This window comes from Marmota flaviventris, chromosome 2 (assembly GCF_047511675.1).
Source record: "Marmota flaviventris isolate mMarFla1 chromosome 2, mMarFla1.hap1, whole genome shotgun sequence".
Taxonomy (NCBI): domain Eukaryota; kingdom Metazoa; phylum Chordata; class Mammalia; order Rodentia; family Sciuridae; genus Marmota; species Marmota flaviventris.
The window spans coordinates 190383876-190408125 of record NC_092499.1 but is presented as its reverse complement, the minus strand read 5'-3'; the positions used below and the strand labels follow the sequence as shown (position 1 = coordinate 190408125).

The window sequence follows — 24250 nt, the reverse complement described above, 5'->3', positions numbered from 1 at the left end:
ACGACGTGGGCTCGCCAGAGGCCTCCAAAGAAATTCGCAAAACGGCACTAAACCTCACCAACTTTGAAAATGTCCTTGAGTGCATGGAGGTAGAAAGGTGTTTCCATCAATTCACCCAGCTTTCAAGTAAACAGGAAGTTTACCTGTGGGCTCAAGTCACACTCAGCAAGGAGCCCAGGAGCAATTATCTCCACTTACAAACGGGCTGGGGGGGCGGAGGCAGGCAGAGGAGAGAGGGGAGCCAAGAACCACCTTGGAAAATTCTGTTGTTACAAAAAAGAATCAAACCTAAGCTTTGAGATACTTTCTGAAAAGAAACTGCAGCCAGGAGAAATCTTTGCTTTGGAAAGGCATTCACATTATAGACAATTTTAACATACAAATTGAATTGTAAATAAAGGTTGATTATTTACCAGAGTCCCTAAGGGCCTCAAAGGCACCTTGTGGTTCAGCATGCAAATTCTACACCTCACAACACGTGTAGAAGCTCATTTTTTCCCCTTAATGGTAAATTAATCTCTGTATAGAATACAAGATTGCAGTTGAAGAACTGTATTTGATACTAGATTAACAGATTTTAACATGACAGTCTCACTTTCTGAGCAATAAAAAAAAAATTAAAGATTGCTTGTTACCAAAGAAAAACAGTATCTCCAAAACTTTTTTTTTTTTTTTTAATATGTGGCTTCTGATCGTGATTAACTCATTCTGTCAAAGTTGCCTAAATGTCACCCTGGATTACAAACTAAAATCTCATACGTCTTATTTTCTTTGGCATGGTAGCTATGGATTCCTTCTGTTCTTCTCAGAGAACCAGTTCAATAGAATTTGGGGATTGGGAAGGGGGTATCCTTTATATCAGGAAATTCAATGTGTAGCTTCAGAAATTTTATTTAATAAAAGAAGAAAAAGACATACAAAAAAAAAGATCAGAGAGGAAAAGAGGGCCCTTGGCAGCTGGTTCCTAAATCCCCTGTGGGCTACTCTTCCTTCTTCTCTGGGCCCATTGTTGAGAAGATAAACAGAAAAACAAGAACAATGACATATGCATGCAGAGTTTAATCAAATGTTTACAGAATCTTGAATTATTAACTAATGAAAAAACTGTTAAATTCTAAAGCATTTGAGTCTAAATTTTAAAAGCATGAAATCTAAGTTCGGTGTACTTACATCAATTTGAAGAGTACATGATTTAACCCCCCAGAATCACTGGTATTTGTGGGCAAGTTCTGATCAGAACTATGGTTTCCTATCTTTTAGTATTCTAAAGCATGAAAGTTGATATCCATGCATCTCAGTTATCTACTTCCCTCTCAAGTTCTTAAACGTCGACAATATATCTGTACAAAAATGAAAAATCCTTCAGCTTTACACCAACGCCATCTTTGTGAGGAGAGTTCCGGAAAGAAGCAGAGGGTGAGTGCTTAAGAAGTCCCAACCACAGTAGTAGAAAGCCTGCCATAAATCATTCTTAGTAGCTTTGTCACATTTTTCAAAAGTAAACAAACTGGGCTATGTTTGCAGCAACTCGGATTGCAGCATAAATTTCAATGATATATTTGTTCAGTTCACTGATAGGAAGCTAATATTACATTCATATATTTTCTTCCTGTCAAGAGCTATTTACAAGCTGGGCATGGCGGTGCACGCCTGTAATCCCAGCTGCTTGGGAGGCTGAGGCACATGGATCCCAAGTTCAAGGCCAGCTTGAGCAACTTAGTGAGATCTTATCTAAAAATAAAAAAAGATATTTACATATGTACAGTATCTCAGTTAAAAATAAATATAACACCATAAACTATATTTTATATAAAAGCAAAAGGGAAACAAATATGCAAGTCCAGTAAAGATTTCAGAGCTTCTAATAAGCGATCGGGAGGGGAGACTTGAATATAGTCTGTCTTGAACAAAACAAGTTGCTGGCAGGCCTGCACCCTGTCCACAAGGTGTCCTGGGTCAGGCCTGTGGGGCTGGGGAATGTGGCACAGGCCTAGCCATCTGCATTTAAGTCCCCACCAAGATTCAGTCTGGGAGCCTCAGACAGGAAAGGGGTCTGTCATTTGGGTGCACAATGCGGAAGTTTCAGAAATCTTTTCTTCTTCAGCAGATAAAATACAATCAGTTCCCCTTCAGGTCACAAGCCAAAGGTGCCAGGCATGAAACAACCTTCCCAGAGGAGTCCATCCTGTTTTCCTAGTGCAGTAGGGTCCAGAAGACTCTGTCGCTTGGTTCTAGGGTGGCAAAAAGGAAACATCTTGGTCCTGGTCAGATTGCAAAGCCAAGATGGTCTCTCCAGCAACTTCAAGATGAGGGTTACTTGCATTTCTAAAATACCCTGAGGAGAGAAATCACAAGTTCGTATCACATGTGCCATGAACTGTGTCTTAACCCATCCTCTAGTTGCTGCTGCTGTTGTTAAACCACATCAGGATAACAAGTCATTTTAATAGAATAGTCATATGGACGTCCTTTCAAATGACAAAATGCCTTCATTAGTAAGTATCTAACTTTTAAAGATGGACTCCCAATAGTTTTGCATATTTAAAAAATTATAGTAAGTAAAAAAAATTAATATTACTTGTTTTCCCTGAAATACAAAAGAACTGGCACCAGGTGGAAGATAGGAGGAGGGCAGTTGCTCGTGGGTGGGACAGAGGTACAGGTAGAGGGAAGGATATAACCTCTCCCTATATTGGGGTGTAGAAATAAACCATTCAAAGAACACACAGATTTTATTAACTTAGTCTTGCTCAGGTTTAAAATAACCAACCAGGCTGGCGTAGGAGTGTCTTCTTAGTAAACACACACCTCCGCTGCAGTGGAACAGAAGTCACAGCATAAGTCACTAACTTTTACATCATGCCTCAAAATTTACAAGTGTCCCTCCTTTCTAGAAGACCACGTGATATTTTGTACTTTAGCATATGTTCATCAAACATAAAGACTAATTGCATTTATTTCCTTAGCTGTTTTATAAACAATAACTGTTAGGCACAAAAGTTGGTCTATTAATTCACCTACTACTTCGGAACTGTGTTGTCACACGACTTGCCATCATTTCATAGAGGAAGTCCAGTTTCCCCCTTTAACAACTGATGGTTTATTGAAGTGTGTAAGTTTGGAAAAGCGCAGGGCGCACCCTTGTCCAGCAGTGTCCACCGCGGAGCTCTGGCCAGCAGTGAGGGATCCTAAGCGAGGCCCCGAGGCTGGGATGCAGGGGCTCTGCAAGCTGGTCCTCCTGCACCACTGCCTGTGGCAACAAGCAGGGAAGCCAAAGGAGCGACTTGTCCAACTGTCTTCTAAAAACACAAACTCGTGTAGTGCCAAAGAATTCAGAATCTGTAGGTTTAAGGTATACGTGTGTGATGTGGTTAGAAATACCATTAATATTTCAGCCTCATTCAGCCACTGACCAGCGACATGGCCTGGGTTTATGGCTTAACTTTTCCAAGCCTCACTGTCCTCAACCGTGCGGTCCTTTGCACAAAGCATGGAGCAGGCTGCTGCCGCACTGCATGTGGCTGGCCACGAAGGGTTCGAACCCCACCTCTGCTATCCACCAGGGCACAGGCTCTGATGCAAGGTGTGGCTCTCTGCACAGCAGGCTCCTCCAGCGTCTCCAGCTCCTGCACACTCCTTCCCCGGCCAGCTGTATGTATATCCCCTCATTTAATCCTCAGGACTCCCCTAGGAGAGCAAAATTAGGCTAGTATTAGAGTGAGAGAATTCTGGTCCAATCTGGTGGTGACATCTGGAGGTCTCATGACAGCTGGGTGGGAACACGCCAGGTAGGCCCTGAGATCTTCCTGCTGCAGGGCATCTGGACCCTGGTGGGTGGCACTGGAGCCACAGCTAGCAGACAGGCGCCAGGCACTGTCCTGCCCAGCTGAGCAGCGCTAGCCCTCTGAGCCCTTCAGCAGCAGGCATGGGGGACACAGTGAGGCTGCTCTGCCCCAGGCCACTGGCGCAAAGTTGTAGACCTGGGCTTCAACCAGATGGTCTTGCTCTAAGTAACCCTCCCAACTCCCTAGTGACACTTCCCAAGAGCTGTGCTGAACAGTCCTCTCAAGACTCCCAGAGGGACAACTGGCTGCAGGGTACCCACTGCCTCCTGCCACTTACCGAAGGCAATGTAGGTAGCAAGTGACCTTATAGTGAGCCTTTTGGGTTGTGCTTTTGTGGGTGCTCTAAAACCTGAATAATTAATTAGTTAGAACAACAACAAATCTCATTGATTTTTCTTGAACAAAACTGGTTGGTGTGATGTCCTTTTGTTTCTCACTCATTTTCTAAATCCAGATAGAGAATTAAAAAGCAAAAGCAAAATTATTTATGCTTCTGCAGTTTGGGAGTTGGCATTTTTCAAAGCAAATAGCCCGGTACCCCACAATTCCCTTCCAGCCCTACAGGGGGCGTTCATGAGTCCTTTGGTTGGGGATGATTATGAGGGAGGAAAGGAGACTTGAGGTCTGGGGTCAGGTAGGGTCCAACCATGGCGTGTGTCACTGTACTATCAGTGCAGCTGGGTAATGGGCTCAAGGAGATGAATTACACCATTGTATATGCTTGAAAAGGTACATGAAGTAAAGTTACAATGCTTAAAATAACACCAGCAGAAAACAAAAATCATGAGTTTACACTTCCTGTGTGATCTTGAGTAAGTTACTTAACCTCTCTGGGCTTGAAATGTATTATCTAAAACAAGAGTCCAAAGGCAAATTGACTCTAGCATGCTCAGTACACAGTAGCTCTATTAGAGAATCTGATGTGATGAGATGCTTTGCACTAAAGAAGTATTCAATAAATGGCAATAAACCCTCATCACTGCCATTGTCCCCAGCCAAACACATGCCCCCATTTCCAATACTCAGCAGAGCACGTGGCCTAGGAGCCTGACAGACTGACATGAACTTCAAGTATCTGAAGAGGTGAAACAGGCTCTGTTCTAACCTCCTGCTCTGCCTTTCACCCCCTCTCCTTCCAAAGCCACTGGCTACAGTAAGGTGCAGTGGTGGGCATGGCCCTCACCTGGCCAGACGAAGGGAGTGGGAGAGTCAGAGCTTGTTCCCTGCTGCAGCCACAGGATGTCTGGCACACAGTAGGGACTCTGGCCATCCACAGGTGGGTGAGCTCACTGGAAGGTGACCCTGGGTTGGTGCTTCCCGTCACTGCAGGATAAGGGTCCAGGCAGAATGTCCTGGAGCTCCCAACTAGGGCTCGGGGGCTGGGGTTCTGTGCTGAAAGGATGTCATCAGGTTGTAGAGCAGTACAGGGGTGGATTCTCCCCGGGCCTCACCTACCCCACCCATTGAGAGCAGTGCAGGAGCCCCCACCAGCTCCCAGGGGTGGGGGACTAACCCCAGGCCCCTGAACTGTGCGGCCAGAGTGCATGCAGAATCACCACAGCCTGCGAAAACACGGAGGAGCTCTTGAGAAATGCTGCCCTTGTGCCGTCTCTGACCATGAAACAGAAACCAGACGTCTGTCACCCTCCCACCTTTCTCACGGATTCACAAGCAAGAGAAAAAGTCAGTCTTGTCACAGTAATCATTAGAACACAGAAAAAAAATGTTTAAATATATGGCAATAAACATATAGATACACATATAAAAAACCCTTCATTAAAAATGAAGAGGAGAATGGCATTTGAAAAATGCATTAGCAAGCTTGGGGGTCTAAATTTTAGAACATTTCTTCTTGCATCATAACTACATCATAACAATGTAGTTACATTGTTACCTCTTAGAACATGTCACTTTTCATAAGATTTTAGAGCCATCAGAAAATCAGTATTTTTAAATGAGATTTCTCAGTCGGTATTCAGCTGGTACGAAGCCCATGAGAAGCAGGACCGGCTTTCCTATACTGCAGTCTGCACACTGAGCACCTCTCAAAACCATGCCAGAGTGTTAAAAAAAAAAAAAGAAAGAAAGAAAGAAAAAGAAAAAGAAGAAAAATTAAAAGCAGCAGCTATTATTTAAAGGGTTTCACATATAAAGTGATCTATCCACAAATTCTATCACTGAGGCACATAATTTTTAAAAAAGCTACTCCAAAAATTGATAAAAGTATATATAACACAGTTCCTAATTTCAAAATTTAAAAGCTGGTTTTATAGGTAAACTGACAAATTCACCCCATGAAAAATACAGATGTTAAAATGGAAGATAAACACTCCTGCTTTTTTTTAATTGATGATTTTTAATGGCATTGCTTTTTATTTATTTTTTTATTTGTTCTAATCAGTTATACGTGACAGCAGAATGCATTTTGATTCATTGCACACAAATGCTTTTAATACTCCCAAACAGAAAAGGCCGTGTTTCCTCCCTCGGGAAGGAGAGCCACCAACTTCAGAAACCTCTCGGCACACAACTTCAGGGCAACGTGCATTAGGTAATCACAGGCGCCACAGGGGCTACGGAGGTCCAAAATCAGCTTCAGCTGTGTGAAATTAAAACAAAACCAAAATAACAAAAAGCAAAAAACAAAACAACAAACAAAAACAAAAAACAAACAAACAACAAAAAACTTCTTTTGGTCCAAAAGAACACCTCACTAATTTTTCTTCACGCTCATTTAATCTTATGCATAAAAACAGCCACCAAGACCTCGCCAGCGCGGTCAGTAAAATGCAAACAGCAGAAGGCCGTGCGAAACGGCTACGCTAAGAAACGTGGAGGCAAAAATCAACGCGCACAAACCAAACTAAAAAGAAGCAGATGCAGCTTCGCACCACAGAGGCTGGGAAACGACGGCCGCGGACCTAGTGTCCAGCCGGTACCGCTCGAGCGGCCCAGGACACCCGCACCAACCGACAGCGTGAACAGCGGGTGGGGCTCCCGGGCCGCCGGGGAGCGGGGGGCGCGGCCTGGAGACCCGGCCGGGGCCACCAGCCGGCGGCCGAGCGGAGCGGAGCGGGCGCAGCGCGCCGCGGCTCCCCGCGGCCCGGGCGGCTGCGGAACCGACCACATTATTTTCACCAGGCAGCCAAAGGAAATGAAAAAGCGGCGGGGAGGGGGGTCGGCGCCGCGAGCCACGGGCGCAGGTGCTACTTTCATATGGAAAGCACTGTGCTGGGGAAAATGACACCGTATCGCGGGCGCGGGAGCACAGGATCCTTATCAGCAGCTCGGGCTGCAATAAGCGCGGCGGAGATGGAGATCGGCGCTGCGGAGCGATAACACCGGGCGGCCAGCGCCGCGCACCGCCGCGCACCGCCGCGCACCGCCGCCAGAGGGCGACGCGGCGCCGTGGAAGCCGCCCGCCGTCCTCAGGCTCTGCACAGCGCGCGGGGAGCGGGCATAATGACTGAGCCTCAATCTCTCAAATTAAGCATAATGATTAAAGCTCTCAGCAAAGAGAAAATCTTCCAGCTCGCCCCTGGCACCAGCCAGATCATATCCTGAATGGCTGCAAAAGCCTGATGAATTTCTTCGGGGAAGACAATGACTGGAGAGATTTCGAGTTGTGGATAAGAAAAATGAAAACTAAAGATACCGAAATGAATCTCAACAAGGCGTGAACTAAAACCCAAACCCCTGCCAACACAAACAAACCCTCTCCACATCACGAAAAGCGCATTATACACCTCGGGAAGGGGAGTTACTTAAAACGATGCTATCACCCTTTCATAATCACGAAAACCCGGCACATTCCTACTGCCGGCACAAGATGGAATCGAATAACTCCTCCACACACAAAATGATGCACAGATATAAGCCACCTTGGGGGACATTTTTATTTAATAATCTTCTCATCCGTGTTAGACCTTTTCAGATCTCGCTGTCGCCCCATTTTCTTTAGCAGCTGAAGTACATAAAGCATGCTGTACCCTGCAGAGCCGACAGCACTCAAAATGCTCAAGAAAGCTTTGCAAAACCTACTCCGATTAATAGGGAAATATTGAAGAGTGGGCAATTCATCTTTTATTTGGTTCAAACAAATTACCTTATAGAACAGCAGAACACTCTAATTCCAGGGTGCCTGCAGCCCCGGCTCTGTGTGAAAATGAATGTCTCCCCAGAGACTGTGGTATTTGTTACTTAGAGCTTTGGAATTCGGTTATACCTTAATAAAAACATAATCTCTTTATCCAAAAGAACATTATTACTGCTGGTTTAGAAATCAATTATAAGGTAGGAAAATTAAGACTTACTTCTTCTGATTTGCCTTCTCATTGCCCTGAACAGGTTTCTACTTACTCTGCTAGTTAATGTCAAAACCTCCAATTCCTGCTGATATTGGTCACTACAAATTCTTGAAACTGATACAGATATTCTTTCCTCTTGTCTTCATGGAGAAACTATTTTTAAAAATGTATATGTAATTAAAAACATATAAACCCACAAAATAACCCCAAGTGCCCCCTCTTATTTTGTTTCAGATTAAGGTTTGGCACTGGAAGAACCCTGCCTTTCCCTCATGCCCTAACTCCTTTCAGTTGTCATCTATGGCCCGGTGTGTGTGTGAGCTGGCATCCCAGCCAACTGACATCAGTTCGCCCAGGACGCTCCCAGTCTTTCCCCTGGTGGGCGCCTATGCTGTGTATTCCCCAAAGCCCCAGGGTCTCTTCCTTCTGCCATTTCCCACCTAAACAATCACCTCGGTGTGTGCAGCGGACAGTGCCGCTGCTGCCTTCCTGCAGTCAGCTCAGCACCAGCAAAGGGGAGTCTGAGAGCGCACCCCCTCAAGGGCAGCTCCGGGTCAGTGGATGCAACTAATTAGTTTCTCTAGGCCATTTCTAAACGCTTGTTTTTACACTCATCGTTCCTTTACAGCAAAAAAGAAAAAGGAAAAAGAAGACAAGACAAAAGCAAGACGGGAAGCAGCAATATCCTGCAGAGAAAGCCCTTCATGCCGACCTGAGGTCAGGCCTCGGCCCAGGCTCTCCCCAGCTGACTCTGGGCAAGTCAGGCCACACTAGGGGCCTGGTTTCTTCTTCTGCACCCAGTGTGCTCAGCTGTGCGTCCATAACACCCTACACAGAACTGCAGCCCTGAAGGACAGGAGCTGGGGAGGAAACACGATAAGGCATTGCCCATTGATAAAACAACATCCACTTTAAGATTTGGGATGGTGCATTTCAACAGAAGAAACCCAGACAACTGCACTGTGATTTTTTTTCTTTTTGTCTTTCACTGATTCCAGACATATCCAGGGCTTAACACGACTGACTGGAGAGAGGGTGCTTGTTTTTAACCCTCCTTCCTGCCTTTAGAAAATCATAAAGATGCTTAAGAACTCCTGTGCACAAGATCCTTTAAAATCCACTGAAGACAGGTACCAGGTCAGCTGCCATCAACTGATCCCCAAGAATCACAGCCAGCTCATGAACGGAGAAGGCAAGATTCTGGCGGACCTTCCACTAGGGGTACAGAGCAGACACACAGATCACAACAAGCAAATGTAATTTAATGTTCCCAACATCTTACATGGCATTTCTGGAGCAAAATGAATGCTGCCAGGTGTCAGCCACTTAAAGCTCTATTTCATCAGAGACCAGTAAACATGCCGATCGGCATCCATAGGAAATCCAGGTCAGCGAGCCTGGCCGCAGTTTCCCTTTGCTTCCTAATTAAATAACCCTCCTCTTTCTACACCTGCCTCTGAAAAGGCTTCCTTTACCTGCATGAAGACAGTGTTTTGTACGTGTCCTTCAGGCAGTGCCAATTCTGCCTACCCAGGTCACTGCCACCCCTGGGAAGCTGTCTGCACAGTGTTTGGCTACGTCTGGGCCTGCACTTGGTCAGTCATCGACACAAACTGATTTAGCAGAAGCTGAGGGATTATAGCCTGGGAAATGAGAGAAAAAAGGAAAACATTACACTTTAGGAAAGAGGGTCAAAGGGAACAGCAAACTAAGGAAAACAAGCAATTTGGAATTTAAAGGTGAAAACAACAAAGCAGAAATTTGGGGAGGAACAAGAGGCCTTCCCAAAGTCAAAGGGCTTTGGGGTAGCACCCTGTTTTCTCCAGGGAATGGGTTTGGCTTTGGAGGAAGTTCAAGTGGTGCCCACAACTTATCTGGAATCACAAAGAACAGTCTAGGTAGCTGTCTGCTTGGCATGGTTAACCACCTTGAGGTTGGGGGCTGTCTACTCTCTCCCACAATCACCCAGCAATCGAGGGCCCACGACCAACACCTAGGTCATTACTGTCTTCCAACAGATGGGTGGTGCCCCTAAGATGCCCCCTGCATACATTCATTGCTGTAAGGGCAAAGCTCCACCATAATCTAGAACACGTGTGAGAACTTATTTGGCACCAGAAGCTAATCCATGAGAGAGAGAAACTGAACACACATAGTTCAACCAAGGAAGCTGTCGACTTTTGACCAAAAAAAAAAAAAAAAAAAATATTTGTATTAAACAGACACCAAATAGTAAGATGTCAAAATATTTCTTACATTAACTTTATTAAAATAATATTATAGATTGTTCAGAATATTTTAAACACTACTTTAAAATTTCTCTTTTTAAGTTAGAGAGAAAATGTTAGCAACACAGGTTATGAACCAAGATACATACTTAATATTGATAGAAGAAAATTATTTGGTTTCAATGTCTGTTCTTAAACTTAACTTTCAGAAAATAAAGTTTTGAGTTGCTCGTTCTTTCTTTTTCTTTTCTTTCTTTCTTTCTTTTTTTTTTTTTTTAAGGAACAAGCCTATAATTTAGATTTGTTCTCCTCAAGGGGATGGGTTCATGCCTCTGTTCAGTCTCCAAAGGGTCACTGGTTCCATTTCTGGGGTTGCCAAGATCCTACAGAATTGTTTGGGAGTATTTATCAATTTGCACCAGACCACTTCCCCTTCAAAGAAATGAAAGAAGCCAACCTAAGCCAAGAACATTCTCTGAAGTCAATGATGTCTCTCCAGAGGTTACAAACTGCTTTTGTACAGTTAGATATCGTGTCGTACAGGCCAGTCATTTTAAGAGCTAGAGAAAACTGATTGCACATATTTTAATTCCAAGACTGCTTGTGGTCCTTACACAAAACAAAAGCTACTGTTAAAGTTGGTGAGTGCCAACCATGTGAGCCTGCTTGTACTAGTCTCTGAGCCCTGAAAACCTCCCCCGTGTGGCTTCCAGCACCCTCCAATAACATTCACATGTTAAGGGTAGACTGCCCCAGAGGAAGGATGAGGTTTGCAAGCCACAGAGTGGCAAGCACCTCAGTTTTCTGGGGAATAGATACTGCAGCGCCAGTGGACCTCTCAGAGGGCAGGGGGCAGTGAACTGAGTGAAGAGGTGTGGCGATGACAGAGAATGCGCCCCGTAAACTGCTTTTAGTTTCCACGTGGACAAACACTGTGCGTGTTTGCTAATGAACCTTTACATTAGGTTAACAATTAAAATGAGCAAGAACATTCACCAGTGACATATTGGTCTCTGATCATTGATTAACATTAACTGAGATGGATCTGACCTTCTCCTTCAACCATGACGTGGATTTCTAGCTTGCACTTGAAATGTCATACTGTCTACCAGCTTAATGGATTCTGACAAATCAGCTCAACATATGATCCAGGAAAGTCGATTAATACAGGGATAGATGCTTCGTTCATTCTGAGGCATGCCACCAGAACCTTCAATGCCAAGGTTTTCACTGAAGTACACTGTTTATTTTAACAGAATACGAGATAAAAACAGGTCATCTGGTATGACAACCTAAGGCTTTTTTCTCTAAGTTAATAAATTCACATATACTCACAATGTGTGTGGCTGGAATTATTATTATCCAAAGTCCTCGGGGTCCTGTTGAGTGTAGCAGTTACCAGGAGCCAAGTTGGGTGCAAGCCAACCACCAAGGCCAGCCCCTAACAGTGCCTGAGTTCAGTGCCCTGCACCAGCGCAGCAACAGGCTAATGGCTCCTGAGCACCCCCTTCCTTGCAGAATCCTGATGATTGAGGAGATAGGCATCTTCTACACCCTCCCCCATGCTGTACCCACAAATATATCGTGCAGCTGTGGCCAGAGAGGGGCCCTTGGGGAGAGGGCAGTGAGGTGGGTTTCTGGCATAGGATACCTTGCTCTTCTGAAGAGACAAATGGGAGACAGGCAGAACTGTCACGAGCACCTGGCAGAGTGGACAAAGATACCGAGTGGCCAGCCCTGGAGCTTCCTGTCCACGGCACTGCTGTGTCTCAGCATCTGGCGTGAGGGAGCTCTCTCCTCACTGTCCAAGCCTCTCAAGAGTCTGTTTCCTCTTCCTTCTTTTGCAACTGGCAGCTCTGGCTGGGCCCAGAAGAACCTTGAAGTTGAGCTGAAGTCCACAGCTTGGGCTCCTCACTATAAAATGAAGGCACAGGAGCACAGGGGCTTTTCCATCCACCCAAGAGCCAACCTGAAGCAATTGTTTCTTTCCCTTTCCATGTCTGTCTCTAATGGAGAAGCCCAAATACTGTCACATCAAGGTCAGCATGGTCAAACCTTTCTACTTTATCTCCATGATCACTACAGTCAGGTCACAAGGTAACAGCATGAGTTTTCTGGCCCATTTTTTAAGAAAAAACAGCAACCCAGTATACCATCTCATTTCTTACTAAAGATAACTATGACCAACTCTTAAACATTTTATAATCAGGTTTTATGAATTTTGTTTTGCTTTGCTTTACTGGAGCAGGTCTATGGAGTATGAGAGGTGGTAAGTCAGTTTAATCACTAAGCCAAAATTAAAAACTGTGTGAACAGAGAAACAATTTGCACTCAGGCGCTGAAAACCATACGTCTGAAGAGCCTGCCCACCACGGCCCACGGTGAAGAGAAGGCTAACATCCCTGCTCCTTCCCTGATCACAGACCCCTCCCTGGTTTTCAGACTCCACTCCAACCCCCAGGCACGGGAGAGCATATTTTAAAGTGGTCGCAGTGAAGTTTAGAAGGAATTAGGGCGGCTCAGGAACCCCAGTGGAAGAGGGTTAGAAAGCTTCTAGAGACTCAGGAAAAAAGACATCCCAGGCCCTCTGACCTGGCTTCAGGCCCTGGACTCCAGGAGGACTCAAGCTCTATGTTCCAAGCAGCAGGATGCCAGCACCACTGCCAGGACACCCTGGACTAAGGAGCCCTGTACAGTGAGGGGCTGGGTGAGATGATCTTTCCCTAAAGCCTCCATCAACTTTAAATTCTAGGAATTCCATGAGTCCACCCTCCACTATTATTAAAAGATGTAAATGACTGTCAGCAGTGACACAGACATTTATATCATTAATGCCCCCTTCTCCCAAGAATCAGTTCTTGTCATCTTTGGAGGAGAGGGAAGGTACTTTCTGGTCCCCGCCCTGTTTCTGTGGAAGAGAATCAGTGTTATCAATCACCTGATTGATTGGATGTCTAGTTATCCCAAACATGACCTTAAGAATGAAATGAAACTTGCCATTTATCTTCTCTGCAGGGATATATTAATAAAAGAAAACGCAACTTTGTGATTTCTGTCACATCCTCAGTGGCTGAGGGATAGGGCAAATACTTACTGTGCTTTGTAATATCCTGGCCACAGAGAGCTCATTCCGAGATGATGAAGCTGGCAGGGGGATGTGACTGTCAGAGGCAGAGCTGGGATCTGCAGTGGACCTTCTCTTCGACCTTCTGTTGGCCTATGCTGGGGTCATCTGCAGAGTCATACTGCGTGGCTCTCAGTGCAGCTGACGACACCTGAACTCGAGCTGCAAGAAGAGAAGTGTCAAGAAGCCGAATAGCTTATGTAACCTGTGGGGCTCACTCCAGAGAAGTGGGCACCGCACATACACACTGTTCCCAAGCTGAACACATCAGAGTGACCAGGTTCTGGAGTCTCAAAGTGAGTTCTCAGTAAGATGTAATGGGCCACTTACAGTAACCTCTTCAACTAAGGGCCAGCCCCACACACAGCGTCCAATTTGAACTCAAAAGCCTCGGCCAGGCAAAACCAGAGTTGGACTCCATCAGCTATCACAGAAAGAACCCAATGCTACTGCGCAGCAAGCCTGGGAGGCCTATGCCACGCAGGGTATGCTCCCATCCTCTGTGAGGCCTGCCCCTGGCACGCCCTGCACACCCGCACTCAGTGAGTTGGTGTGTGAGCAGATGAGTTACAACCTGCTCACCAAGCCCGGGCTTCCCCCGTTGTCCATAGCATGACTAGGAGAGACCTCCTAACAGTAAAGATGATATATTTGACATATTTTTCTATAAAAATAAAACTGCATGCTTCCAGTGTCCAGCCTGCCAACACACACACACACACACACACACACACAACTTCCTGCATCCTGTTTTCTATGAGTTAAATTTGATGGACCCCAAGATTCATTAAAATACTTAGAGCTTGCAGCTGGCTCTCCTCTGTGCCCAGGGCAAGTCCCCTCTTCTTAGTGCAGCACACCAGGCCCTTCCCAATGGCCTAAGGGACATTCCTGTTATGGTCAGTTTACAAATAAAACATGTCATTTATTCCTATATCTTTGGGGTTACAGATGCCTTGGAGAACCAAGGAAAGCTATAAGTCCTTTCTTACAAAGAAGTTACACATGCCGTGCACACAAGATGCCACAAACAATGGTTTCAGAGAACTGAAAGAACCCTCTGGAACTCACTCCTTGACCTCCCTGGCTGGTGGATTCCCAGCTATCCCTCAGAGCTCAGGTCAAAGTACTGATGTACTCTGTAAGCAACTCTCGCAGACATTTCCTCTGTCCCCAGGAACTACACGCTTTAAGCTGGCTAAGTCTCCTCCTCAGCCAGTCCTCGCCATGTTCCACATGGGGCTGCCTGCATAAGCCCCTCAGCAGATTCCAAGAGCTTCAGGTGCCCATCATAGGTGCCCAGCCTCCAGCTCAGGTTCCAGTGCTGGGGATCAGGGTGAGTCCCATGATGTGTTTTCCAAACAGACCTCTGCCTGCACCTGTTAGAAGTGACGTGTTACATGTGCTCTTTCCTTTAGAAAACTTGATTTAATACTCTCCATAAACTTAAGGGCTAACTGGACCTTCACATTTCCCTTCCTGAAAGCTTCACCAATCTTCACCCAGCAACAGCAGTAAGTGGTGTTTTTTTCCAATTCTCCAACTCAAGGAAGAGTGTAAATATAGCAGCACCATAGAGAAAGCAGAGTCATGATAATGGATATAGACGGCAGGGTCTGACTCTCAGATCAGATGCCAAAAGGAGCTCTAGTCAGAAAATAAAAATACCCCAAGATGAAGCTGTAGTCTTCCTAGCCACACAGAGACAGACACCTCAGAGTGCAGCCAAGGGCTGAGTTAACAAGCTCCAAAAGAAGCATCACCCTTAGCTGCCTGTAACGAGAAAGGGCATCAAACAGGGGAAAGACATCAGTGTCCATGCACTGTCCTTTTCTTCTAAAACTGCCTCAAATGATGCATATGTCTGTCTGCAGAACAAGGAGGCTCAGTCCTTGCAAGAGTCCCACGTGGAGACACCTCCAACTGTCCTGGCCAGGGAGAGACCGAGCCGATCGGTTTTCTCCACATGTGCATAGTGTATATAAACTCAGGCACACACATGCATCAATATGCAGGCCTGAGGGGGAAGGAAGTGGCCACATGCAATGCACAACACAGAAACATCTCGTGTTCTCTTTAATGACAACAGACCACTTTTACGTTGAACATCTGGACCATTCGTCTTATGCTCCTGCAAACCAGGGAGGACTTCCTGACTCTGCTACAGCCCCCTTCCTGCGGCCAAGCCCCGCTCAGAAGTTGCTTTACGTCCTGGCTTATATCAGGGACAGGAGTTTGCCAATAAAGAACACTAGAGAACACATCCTTTGAATTCCTTGGGCAGGCTGGCTGCTGATGGGAGGTCATTAATATCAGAGAGCTTTGGGAAGGCACTGGCCCCGAGCAGGGTTTGGGCAATGCGGCGCTAGTCACAGCAGGGCCTTCCCCCAGGTTTTCTGTGGGGCTGGTAGAGGGGCTACTGATAGGCAGGAGACACTAGTTTCCACTGATGTCCCTTCCATGAGTGGATCTGGCACTATCTGCATAGGCCTTGTTGAATCAGTAGGTTAAACTGAAGGAAGCAAACTTGTAGTGTCATGTGACAGACTGGAAGGGACGTGGAAAAACCTGAGACCTACCTCCTCACAAGTCCAGTCATTCTCCTCTTCCTCTAACTGGTCATCCACCATTCGGGTGCCTCCCAGTGTCAGATTAAAACGTAATGAGTAGGTAAGAGGCCCAATTCACTCCCTCTGAACCACTGGGAGTGTGGCAGACATGAAGAACATCATGTGACAGCCAGGCTGAGCCTTCCTCTGCATTCCAGTGCAGAGTGTGCCTGACACTGCAGAAGCACCTCAGGGGCAAGTTGTACCCACTTACTGCTCATGAGTACTTCCACTAGGGGGCAGGCACTGGGAAAGAAAGCATGTGGAAGCTGGCAAGAGCTGGCTATTTGTTGGCCACTGAAAATCTTGATGAGGAAGATGCGGCACCTGGGCCTCACATTCAGCAAGTGTTTCATGAATTCTGATGGAGCAGGCTGGTGGGGAGGATGGCCCCATCTTCAGATGACCTGTGTTAGCTGAGGTGTAGCGTGCCCACTAGCACATGCCTGCAGGATGCTAACAGTGGACAGATACTGGATTACCTCAAGGCGTTGGGTTGGTAGGCACCCTTACACCACAGAAAAGATGGACACTCCCAGAGACAGCATTGCAGGCCTCAGAGGTGGGCAAGAATCCCACCCTTATTTGCACAGAACACCTACATCACCAAAGCATACTTGGAAGACTTTGCATTTTTCCTGTGTAAACTATCCAAAGAACTTCATTAATCAAAAAGTAAGAGAAATTTTTCTTTATAGGTTATTTAATCACTACTCTCAATGAATATTTTATCTAAATTTAGGAGACATGGTAGCTTCATTATTTATAACCTAGTAGTCATGTTTCAAAATCATTATTGCAATTACTTTTTGCTTCTTTACATAATTAAAGCTCTAATATTCCTTCCTGCCCAGAAGGTCACTGTCACTAAACTCAAGACAAGACGGTAACTGCAGGGATTTTAGGGGAGTGCTTGAGGTGTGACTGGATTCTGGTGTTGACCCTGGCCAGGAGGCGCTACCTGAAGGGACTGGGCCAGCCATAGGCAAGAGCAGTCCTGCCTTAGTGGAGGGGGGCTCAGTGTGCCATTCTCTGGAACATGCAGGCCAGCCCTGGAGGGGTTTGCAAAGATGGAAATGAAGGGGCACAGGCACTGGAAGGCAGCCTGCCACACCTGAAGCCAGAGTGCAGTACAGTGAACAGGCTCAGCCTGTGGTGGAGGCCAGGCTTGCTGACAGCTGACCGCCAGACATCTGCTCCACTGTGTCTGCCGGACTCAGCGCTATCCAGAGCATTAGACAAATCCCCAATAAACTAATTTTTAACAGAAAATAAGCAAATATTTAGCCCTATATAGTTTTTATTTTTTCTAAAATATTAATTATACAACAAATAGTGACAGATCATATAAAGTATTTAAGCAGAATGCATTAACCATGGTGTACTTACAACAGTAACAGAAAAGGGAACGACTCGGTTAGTATTTCCTTCTCGATTCTGACTTCGACAAGAGTGAGCTCATTGCAGATAATAAGGTGTGCACCACTTTCTTAATATTCACCCCCAAACTTTTGATACTTCAGGTGCCCTAATTTTGACTTCAGATGGGTCTAAATCTGATTATGCCACCAACCAGGGACTACAAGGACACAATACATAGGCACAAGTCCTGAGGCTGGACACAGTGAGACAGGCGGACACAGCACTGTCAGCACTCACCATCCACAGGGGTCACTGCCAAGCCTGATGAAGAGGGGAGAGCAGAGCTCTGCGGACCCAGGGCGGGGATGGGTGGGGTCATAGGAAGTGCAGGCTTGCTGTGGGCCCCACCATGTTATCTAAGCAGAGCTCAAAAAATCTGGGGATCTAACAAAGCACACACAAAAAAACGTAACTATTCAACTCTGAGTACCCTGGGGACGGGCAGAACCTGTCTTACTGCACAGTGATGGCAGATCCCAAAGTAGTAACAAGAGGGAAACAACCCTGGTCTAAAAGGAACCCCTGGAGAGAGGAGAAAGTAAGAGAAGTGGAAGAAAGAAACACATCCTTCACCTCCTGACTTCACTGTAGGACTTGGTTAAATTTAACAAGATACAAGGGAAAGCTCAAAAAAAAAAAAAGTTGGGGGGGATATAACTGATATTTGTTATAAACACAGAGAAAGACTGTACAAAACTGAGGCTTAATGGCGGTCCCTAAGCAGAAACTAATGGCAATGCAAGCGATTCCTATCCACAGAAGACCAAGTGTGTCCCGTGGAATGCAATCAGGTATCACTTTGGATATTGATCTGTTTTGAATCCCTCAAAGTTTACGTCAACATTCCTTGGTCAGACTACAAACGTGTGCTACTTTGAGTTCTCCATTAAACTGGTTGTACTATCTTATTGGTTTCCATCATTAATCAATGAGTTAAAAATATAATCTTTGACATATGTTCAGTTATATCTAGGTGAAGGTCATGATTACATCTTCTTTTAAAATTTATCCTTTAAAAAGGCTTTGATTTTAATATCATAATGTAAAATAATTAGCTTAAAGTGTTCCACAAAGGGGAATATGATACGATCATGGAACTATCTGCCTACAGAAAGATCAGCATTTTGGCCACTGCTGCTCCTCATTCAGATACATTAGGTGGAAAATAACACTCACTGTATTTTCAAAGCAGCAAGCCCATTAAAAAATTGTTCTTGGGTTACAACCATGGTGACATGGCTTATACTTCAAATAAAACAAAGTGAGTTTCTAAACCTAAATTTAAAAATCGATTCAAAAATTATAGTTTCTGAGGTTAAATTCCAACTACCCAGTTAGTCCACTCTGCCAAATGAAAGTGAGTGCCTTTTGAGCACCTGGCAGCTCTCCAGTTGCCAGGTGGGCATAGGGGAGACAAAGATTAACAGGATGTGGTCCCCGTCCTCAAGGTCCCTCTCCACAAAACCTGCATGAAGTGCTCTGAACAAAGGTCGACAGAGGGCTGCCCAGGGAGAAGTGAGTGGGCTCTGGCACAGTGGCCAGGTGAGTGTGGACAAGGAAAAACACCACAGAGCATACCCAAGCTGTGTTTTAACTGTGCAGAAGATCCAATCAGGCAAGGAAGACCCTTGTGGGAGAGCAGAGGCCCAGAGGGCAGAAGAGCATAAAGCCTCAGGGAGCTGAGAGTCACCCGGCTGGCTGGTGAAGCGGCTCTCTGTGCTGTTATATACCAGGATCACATGGGGATTTATAAAAAGTATAGATGTGTGGGCTCTCCTCCTTCCTCCAGCTTCTCCAGGATTCAAATGAACGTCCAGAGGTGAAGCCCACCAAGGCCAAATAGAACAGAGCAGGTGACTGCAAGTGAGGCAGAAAGTACGTCTGTGAAGGGGACTGAGGCCAGTAAGGTTCTGGGCTTTCAGCTTACACCAAAAAAAAGTATCCACGGTTTGAAGGCCCAGAAGCAAGGTGAGAGTGAGCAGAAGAGCAACGAAGAGGGGACAGAGAGTGACTTCCATGGGGAGAAGAAACAGGGAGTGCGGCCTGAGAAGAAGCAGCTGCCACATCTTCAGGAGAGGCGGGCTGCCTCCATCACTTCCAGACCAGCTGCCTAGTGCTCAGGAGTAAGAATTTCAGAAGTTGAGAAATCTGAAGTTGATGAAGGCAGAACTGAATTGCCATTCCAGAATAACAGACTCATAAATATAAAACTTTACAAATGATCTGGAAAGTGCACTAAGAAATGAATCAGCAATTATAATTGGCAAAACTATATGTACTGAAAATTTCTTGTGGCTTCTTGTCCAACAGCATGCAAATAACACCAAAATTTGTAGCACACACCTTAGAGAGGCAAAAGGCATCCGCATTATTCCTATCTTTTTGTCTTAACAAATTTAAAACTAACAAGCAGGAACCCTGAGAGCAATCATGGCTCCAGTCAGGGCGCTAACAAGCACTTACCACGCCTGCCGCCCACACAGCATCAGGCTAGGGCCTCTGCTGCACTGAGAACACAAGAGCTACGAGAAGATGCCAACTTCTAGGATTGTCTGGCTCCTAATTGATCTTGATACATAATGTATTTGGTTAGCAATAGGGCAAAAAGAGCCCCTTCACATTCTCTGCATGGTAAATGAGACCCGTTGTCTTGCCCACGCATCACGAGGACGGGCTAGAGGAGCAGGGCCAGCAGGCAGCAAGGTGGAAGCAGAGGCTATTGAGAGAGGGGCAATGGCAGCTTCCAGGAGGAACCTGACACCAGGTGACAAGAGACCAAGTGGGAAGCTGAAATTGGGTTTGGAAGGTACAGCAAAGAGAAGAGGGTTCTGGCAGGAACTACCCCAGGAAACCTAAGACCCTGCAGGTCAGGCACAAACCCGGGCAACGGAAGCAGTGGGTGTTGAGGCCTACACCCCCAGCAGGCAGGTCCCGTCCACTCGCACGCCAGGGCTCTGTGTACTTCCTATCTGCAGCAAGAAGTGGAACACTGCCAAATATTTCCCTACACAGTTCACACTGGCTACATCTTTTCTCCAGATGTGCATCTACTGAAGGAGTAGACAGAAACTTTAGAGAAATCAATTCTGAATTTTTTGATTTTTAAAGAGTTTTGAAACTCTTAGGTTCCTACCTTCTGAACTTGAAAGTGTTTCCCATCACCACACAGTTCACAGAATCAAGGGAGGAGCAGGTGTTCAAGTATGTCTTTGCTCAGCATTGATGTCATTTTTCAGATTATCTATAAATAAAAAGAAAATCAGAATCACTTGAAACACCGAAATATCTAAATTACATGTACCAATGACAAGATAGTTTCCAAAAGCAAATATTTAAAATATTGCCAAAATAGCCAAGAATGATAAACACAGAGCATCTTCTTTTGAATTTTATCAAATTATATGATCAATAGACAGATATTTCTCCACTGTCACTCACATAAGTGTCTGTCTAAAGCTCAAGCCATCATCTTCCAGGTACACACCATGTGCCCAACACGTGAGCACACGGTGGAAGTACACAGGATTATTCTACCTTCCTCAAAACGCCATAGCATGGATATTATCCCACTTCTCCAGATGAAAAAACTAACACTGACAACGGCTAAGTAATGTCACTGAGAACAAACGGTGGTAATCTGGGACATACAGGCATAGCAGGTCACGGCATATAAAATGCTACATGGGTTCTGGGGAATGATGAAACACTAGAGGAAACTAAGAGAGGGACCCTTTCCATGAGAAAAATGCACTGGATAAAGTGCTATTTTTTGTGTGAGGGCACTTCTTAGGCTGCATGGCCATGTAAGGTAGTCAGGTCTCAAGCAAAAGCAACAATTTTACTGTTTTGAAGCCAGAGAGCAGAGGTTGAGCCTGCCATGGCAGCTAGAAAGTGGGTAGAATTCCTGGGAAGAAAGGAAGGCTAGAGCTAGAGACTTTTCTGTGAGCCCCACTATCTGTGATTAGATCCTAACCCTAGAATGACCTCTGACCTATGCATGCATAGGGGAGATGCTAAGGCTCAGAGAAAACATTGGTAACTTGTGGTTTAAAGAGTGAGTACTTAGAACTGCTGACTACTGTAAGGAAACACAAATATGAACTGCTGCCCAAAACAAAGTCAACACTCTTCAGAAGAAAATAATAAAATCCAGAGTTTTCACAAAGCTTCATCAATAAGATACAATAAAAAGCAAACACACATAAAGTATATCCCAACCCCACAAACAAACAAACCAAAACAAGCATAAGCATAAGGAGAAAGAAGGTAATGTGATTCATATCCAAGAAAAATGTCAGTCAGTAGAAGGAAACCCACAAAAAAATTCCAGATATTGGAATCTGCAAACTTTAAACTGAATTTAAAGTGACTATTATATACATGCCCAAGGACTAAAAGGAAGAGACAGTCACACTAAATGAAGATCAGGAGTCCCACCAAAGAAATAGAAACTATAAAAAAAATCCAGTAATGATACAGAAGCTTAGTTGTACTAACCTTCCTACAGACAATAATGAGAGAATATTAACAAATATTAAAAACAGGCATTTGGAAGGAATGGATAACAACCAAAAGGCAGAAACTGGAGGGCAGCCTGCCCTTAAAGAAACTGTAATGGGAGAAATTTGTAAGCAAGGTCCAAATCTGCGTATAAAATCTGCTTCTATCTTTGGCTGTCTGCTAAACTACACACATGGGGCAGATTACAGAGGACCCAGCAGGCAGAAATCAGACAAACTGGGCAGACATTAGCTGATGCTCATCAAAGGGAGACAGTTTGGAATTAATGACCAGTCAAGGTAACTGCCTGCTAAGGCAAAACAACATTAGAGAAACAACACAATCCAGAGCAATTACCACTTATAATGTCCAGTATTCAACCAAAAACTGCTATTCAGGGGTTAACATGAGAAGGTGACCCTTAATACAAGTAGCCAATGGAAATCAACACTTAAGATGACACAGATGTTGCAATTACCAGAAAAAGGCTTTAAAGAAGGTGTTATAAATATATTCAAGGATTAAAAGAAAAACAAGTGTAAAGAAGAACAGATAGGAACTCCCTATATCACACATAGGAACTCCCAATATCACAGCACTATTGAGACTGTAAAGATTCTGGAAAAGATCAAAATGGAAATTTAAAGCTGAAAAGTAAGATAACTGAAAAAAAGAAGGGGAAGAAGAAGAGGAAGAAGAAGGGGAAGGGGAAGAAGGGGAAGGGGGAAGGGGAAGAAGGGGGAAGGGGGAAGGGGAAGAAGGGGAAGGGGGAAGGGGAAGGGGGAAGGGGAAAGGGAGAGAAGGGGAAGGGAGAGAAGGGGAAGAAGGGGAAGGGGGGGGAGGAGGAGGAGGAGGAGGAGGAGGAGGAGGAGGAGGAGGAGGAACAAGAACAAGAACCACCAAAAGGCCTAACAACAAATTGAAGATGACAAAAAAGAGTTATTGAACTTGAGATAAATAAAAATTATCAAATCTGAACATCAGAGAGGAAAATGATTAAAGAAAAACAGAGCCTCAAAGACCTGTGGAACAATATCAAGGGTCAAAACCTCATATAATCTAAATCCTAGACTGAAAGGAGAAAAAGAGAATGGCAAAGAAAAAAGTATTTAAAGGAACAATAGTCAAAAACCTCCTAAATTGTGTGCAGGGTATAAATACACAAATCCAAGAAATTCAATGAACATGAGCAGAATAAACACTCTGCTAAAATCCAAAGGTAAGAGTGAAAAATCTCAAATCCAGCCAAAGAAAAGAATAATTTATATATGAGAGCATAACATGAATAGCAGCTGACTTCCATGAGAAAAAAATGAAGGCCAAAAAACAGCAGAATGACTCTTAACATGCTAAAGGAAGAAAGCAAACCTGCCGACCCATAATTCCATATCCAGCAAAACTATCACCCCAAAAATGATGGCAAAATAACTACACTGTCACCGAGAGATTTCGTTGCACGAAAGTACTAAAGGAAGTTCTCCAGGCTGAAAGCAAATGATACCAGATGATAATTCAGATCTAGGAAAAAAAAAAAAAAAGGAATGACAATCACCAAAAATGGTAAAAATGAGAGTATAAAAGCCATATATTTTTCTCTTTTATTAACTTCTTTCAAAGATATAACTTTAAAAATTATGAAACTATTTTCAGATTCACAATGTAATACAGATGAAAATAATAGGACAAAGCATGAAACCAAGTGAATGTAAATACAACTGCACTACTGCTGTATTTTTTGAAAATCCTTATCAGGGAAATTAAAATGCAATGCTAAAAAGTATTCAATCAACTTAATGGAAAGAAGAACAAAATTAACAAGGGAACAAAAACTGATGAAAAAGTGGAAATCAAAGAGCAAAATGGCAGAAATAAATCCAAATATAGAAATAATCACATTAAAAATAAATGGACTAAATACTCCTTTTAAAAGGCAGAAGCCCAGCATGTTAGCTCACACCTGGAATCCCAGCTGCTCCGGAGGGTGAGGCAGGAGGATCATAAGTTCAAAGCCAGCCTCAGCAACTTAGTGAGGCCTTAAGGAACTTAGTAAGACCCCGTCTCAAAAGGGGCTGGAGAGATGGCTCAGTGGTCAAATATCCCTGTGTTCAATCCATAGTATTAAAAACTAAAAACTGTCAGACTAGATATAAAAGATCCAACTATGTGCCAAAAGCAGAAACACTGTAAATATAAATACATATAGGTTGAGAATAAA

General features: G+C 44.6%; 1 long non-coding RNA gene across 5 annotated transcripts; it reads right to left on the bottom strand.

Moving 5' to 3' along the window:
* Window positions 1-1780: 1780 nt before the first annotated feature.
* On the bottom strand, window positions 1781-24250 carry LOC114101435 (uncharacterized). 5 transcript variants are annotated; one of them, XR_011706776.1, is made up of 8 exons: window positions 23993-24250; window positions 23468-23553; window positions 20669-20776; window positions 13475-13666; window positions 12032-12294; window positions 9628-9795; window positions 3548-3687; window positions 1781-2335 (listed from the first exon to the last, which is right to left on the bottom strand). It is a non-coding gene; the product is annotated as an uncharacterized lncRNA (long non-coding RNA). The 5 variants fall into 5 exon arrangements; XR_011706775.1 differs by lacking the exon at window positions 3548-3687; XR_011706777.1 differs by lacking the exon at window positions 3548-3687 and having other exon boundaries at window positions 23476-23553.